The following is a 5,000-nucleotide window of genomic DNA, read 5'->3' as shown; positions in this document are numbered from 1 at the left end:
CTTTAAAAACACATTAGAAGGCAACCAAATCGAATTTGAGGAAATTCCACGATCAGAAAATTTTTTTCGAAAAAAAAAAAAATCCGAAAAATATTTTTCGATTCCTATTACTGATTTACTCTTTTAGAACACATTAGGAGGCAACCAAATCAAATTTGAGAAAATTCCACAATCAGAAAATTTTTTTCGAAAAAAAAAAAAATTCGAGGACACCTCGGTCATGGCAAGTTATTTTCCACAATCCATTCCCCAATCGACGTACATCACAGAAAAAATCATCTCTCTAACTATCCTGGTTCAAAAGTTGTATCGGAACATTTTCACGTCGAAAATATATCTCTAAGTCCAGACCGATGCACAACGTAAACTAGGGCTGAACCGATGCACCACGTAATATCGGGCAGACCGATGCAGAACGTAAACTCGATCATACCGATGCTTCACGTAATCTCGATCTTACCGATGCACCACGTAAACAAGGGCAGACCGATGCAGAACGTAAAGTAGATCTTACCGATGCACCACGTAAACTCGATCTTACCGATGCACCACGTAATCTCAATCTTACCGATGCACCACGTGAACTGGATCTTACCGATGCAGAACGTGAATTGGATCTTACCGATGCACCACGTAAACTCGATCTTACCGATGCACCACGTAATCTCAATCTTACCGATGCACCACGTGAACTGGATCTTACCGATGCAGAACGTGAATTGGATCTTACCGATGCACCACGTAAACTCGATCTTACCGATGCACCACGTAATCTCAATCTTACCGATGCACCACGTGAACTGGATCTTACCGATGCAGAACGTGAATTGGATCTTACCGATGCACCACGTAAACTCGATCTTACCGATGCACCACGTAATCTCAATCTCACCGATGCACCACGTGAACTGGATCTTACCGATGCAGAACGTGAATTGGATCTTACCGATGCACCACGTAAACTCGATCTTACCGATGCACCACGTAATCTCGATCTTACCGATGCACCACGTAATCTCAATCTTACCGATGCATCACGTAATCTCGATCTTACCGATGCAGAACGTAAACTCGATCATACCGATGCACCACGTTATCTCGGCAGACCGATGCAGAACGTAAAAAAAAAGCTTACAGCACGCGGTGTTCCCAAGCGGTCACCCATCCAAGTACTAACCGCGCCCGACGCTGCTTGGCTTCAGTGTTCTGACGAGAACTGGCAATTTCAGCGTGGTATGGCCGTAAACAACATATATTGCGATATTTTCTATGATATCTCACTTTTTGGGAGCGGAAAGGACGTGAACGTTTTTCCTCATAAAAAATGAAATAACTTTTGGATATTAATTCTGATTGTTGATTTAAACTTTAAGAACACATTAGGACATATCTCAATGAAATTTGAGGGATTTCCGAAATCGAAAAATATTTTTCGAAAAAAAAAAAAAATCCCAGAAGACCTCGGTCATCTCAAGTTTATTTCCATATTCTATTACACAATCAACGTACATCACAAAAGGAACCATCTCTCTAACTATCACAGTTAAATTTTTGTATCGGAACATTTCACGTCGGAATATCTCGCTAAGTCCAGACCGGGGAGATCGGTCGCATCTGACACCGTCCGCTCCGGTCTAACATCGTCTTGGAGTCGGGGTAACGATGGAGAGGCGTTTAAGGACGTGAACATTTTTCCTTATAAAAATTAAAGTCGACAATGAATATTGATTCTGATTACTGATTTACTCTTTTAGAACACATTAGAAGGCAACGCAATCAGATTTGAGGAAATTTCAAGATCAGAAAATTTTTTTCGAAAAAAAAAAAAATTCAAGAACACCTGGGTCATGGCAAGTTATTTCCCACAATCCATTCCACAATCAACGTACAACATAGAAGAAATCATCTCTCTAACTATCCTGGTTCAAAAGTTGTATCGGAACATTTCACGTCGAAATACCTCGCCAAGTCCAGACCGGGGCGATAGGTAGTATCTGACACCGTCCGCTCGGGACTGACATCGACTTGGACTCGGGCTAATGATGGGGAGGCGTTTAAGGACGTGAACATTTTTCCTTATAAAAATTAAAGTCGACAATGAATATTGATTCTGATTACTGATTTACGCTTTAAAAACACATTAGAAGGCAACCAAATCAAATTTGAGGAAATTCCAAAATCAGAAAATTTTTTTTCAAAAAAAAAAAAATCCGAAAAATATTTTTCGATTCTGATTACTGATTTACTCTTTTAGAACACATTAGAAGGCAACGAAATCAAATTTGAGTAAAATCCAAAATCAGAAAATATTTTTCGAAAAAAAAAAAAAATTCGAGAACACCTCGGTCATGGCAAGTTATTTTCCACAATCCATTCCCCAATCAACGTACATCCCAGAAAAAATCATCTCTCTAACTATCCTGGTTCAAAAGTTGTATCGGAACATTTTCACGTCGAAAATATATCTCTAAGTCCAGACCGATGCAGAACGTAAACTCGATCATACCGATGCTTCACGTAATCTCGATCTTACCGATGCACAACGTAAACTAGATCACACCGATGCAGAACGTAAACTCGATCTCACCGATGCACCACGTGAACTGGATCTTACCGATGCAGAACGTGAATTGGATCTTACCGATGCACCACGTAAACTCGATCTTACCGATGCACCACGTAATCTCGATCTTACCGATGCAGCACGTGAACTCGATCTTACCGATGCAGAACGTGAACTCGATCTTACCGATGCACCACGTAAACTAGGGCTGACCGATGCATCACGTAAACGACGATCGAGAGGCGCGAAAGGACGTGAACGTTTTTCATTATAAAAATTGAAATAAATGATAAATAATGATTCTGATTGTTGATTATCGTTTTTAATATGCATTAGTAGGCAACCAAATGAAATTTGAGGAAATTCCGATAACAGAAAATTTTTTCGAAAAAAAAAAAAATTCATGAAATCCTCGGTCATCGCAAAATATTTACCATATTCTGTTCGATAATCAACGTATATTTAAGAAGGAATCATATCTGTATCTATCTTGGTTCAAATTTTGTATCGGAACATTTTGACCAAAGTCCGAGCTTCGGCCGAAACAGACACCGCTGACCTGGCCTATCGATCGACCGAGAGTCGGGGATAGAGCGTAAGTGTTGTCTGGAGGGGAACCCTGTGCTCTCCTGACATATATAGGGAAGGTGGTCGCGTTGGGCGATGCAGAACGTTTGGATCGGGAATTATATTTTTGGTTCAGCTATTGGAATATGGTTTATTGTTGGTATATATTGGCGAAATAACGTTCTTACTGACTGGGGATATTCATAAAAATGAGTCCGGAGATTTTCAGATCGAAGTCCGAGTGATCCGACTTGGAAGGCGTGTTGGGTGGGTCGAGATGGCTTAGATCGATCAGACGAGGCGGGCTAAGTGTTGACGTCATGCATCGGTCCATTTTCAGATTGAGTCCGAGTAATCCGACTTTGAAAGAGTGTTGGGTGCGTCGAGACTGTTTAGATAGATCGGACGAGGCGGACTAGGTGTTAACGACATGCATCGGTATATTTTCTGATCGGAGTCCGAAGAAATCGGCCCTAGTAGGCGCAGCGGACGGTCGAGACGGCCTCGGTGGGTCGGATCGATCGGGAAAAGTTTGCTAAATCGTGTCTGGAGGGGAACCTTGGGTTCTCCTGACATATATAGGGGATAAGGTTTGGGTGAACGATTCTTCACGTAAAAGTTGAGTAATTTATTTTTCGATAAGCTTTTGGATATTGATGAGAAGTATATGTATATCTTCGATTAAAAGAATTCTTACCGTCTCGATGTATATTATATTAGATATATAAGAAATAGTTAACGTGATGCATCGGCCGATTTCCGGATCGGAGTTCGAGAGATGCGACTTTCGATGCGCGATGGGTGGATCGAGACGGCCTAGATCGATCGGACGAGGCGGACTAGGTGTTAACGACATGCATCGGCGGATTTTCTGATCGGAGTCCGAAGAAATCAGCTCTAGTAGGCGCGGCGAACGGTCGAAACGGCCTCGATCGATCGGACGAGGCGGACTAGGTGTTAACGACATGCATCGGCGGATTTTCTGATCGGAGTCCGAAGAAATCAGCTCTAGTAGGCGCGGCGAACGGTCGAAACGGCCTCGGTGGGTCGGATCGATCGGGAAAAGTTTGCTAAATCGTGTCTGGAGGGGAATCCGGGGTTCTCCTGACATATATAGAAGGGGTGGAGAATGGGTCCTGTCCTAGACTGTTTGGAGTTCTTTTTAGGATGATATTCAGTTGGTAAGTGGTAGACCCGAATCCGACCTCGGCGTTTGGGTACTGGCAAGGTGTGTTGGTTTCGGCTTTCGCATCTTGGGTCGCTTTCGTCAACCTCATGCAGCGAGGTCGCGGTCCGCTTCGTCTCTTTGTAGTCGAATGGCCTTTAAGCGACCAACCTTAAAATCGTGATCCTCTGCCCGTTGCGGGTTATGTTCACAAAAAATTTGCAACCACTCAATTCGTTCCGAGCGACAAATATTGTTGAATCTCGAATCACCGTGTCGTTATATTCACATGTATAGCGAAGGGTCGAGATGGAATGTGTATAAGAAATTAGTTGATAGCCGGGGGTTCGTATTATATATGGACGCCTTGGCGAGGGATTGTTTCTAGAAACTTTCTCATTTTTGATCGGTGTTTTGTCCGAGATGATGATGATGTATATATAGCTTGAGTCTCATGCTGACTGGGGGCTGTTACGTCGTTTCGTCGAGGACTTGCACTTACTGATGTGCGGCGCTAGTCGAAGTCAATCGACATGGCTAGTGCCACATGACGAGAGGCGAACGGGTTTGGCCATACCGGCAATCTCGTGGACCGATCGTATAAGCACGCAGTTCCCTGGTTGATCCTGCCAGTAGTCATATGCTTGTCTCAAAGATTAAGCCATGCATGTCTCAGTACAAGCCAAATTAAGGTGAAACCGCGAA

The 5,000-nt window shown here is 42.9% G+C and overlaps 2 non-coding genes across 2 annotated transcripts in view; one reads left to right on the top strand and one right to left on the bottom strand.

Moving 5' to 3' along the window:
• Positions 1 to 1,128: 1,128 nt before the first annotated feature.
• On the bottom strand, positions 1,129 to 1,247 carry LOC123687602. Its single transcript, XR_006749319.1, has one exon. It is a non-coding gene; the product is annotated as a 5S ribosomal RNA (ribosomal RNA).
• Positions 1,248 to 4,908: 3,661 nt separating this feature from the next.
• Positions 4,909 to 5,000, top strand: part of LOC123687760 — a 1,906-nt gene continuing 1,814 nt past the window's right edge. Inside the window, exon 1 of the ribosomal RNA XR_006749468.1 lies at positions 4,909 to 5,000. This exon is cut by the window's right edge and continues 1,814 nt beyond it. This is a non-coding gene — a ribosomal RNA (small subunit ribosomal RNA).

The sequence above is a fragment of the Harmonia axyridis genome, chromosome X (assembly GCF_914767665.1).
Source record: "Harmonia axyridis chromosome X, icHarAxyr1.1, whole genome shotgun sequence".
Lineage (NCBI taxonomy): Eukaryota > Metazoa > Arthropoda > Insecta > Coleoptera > Coccinellidae > Harmonia > Harmonia axyridis.
The sequence above is the reverse complement of the archived record's forward strand: the minus strand, read 5'-3'. Positions and strand labels throughout refer to the sequence as shown.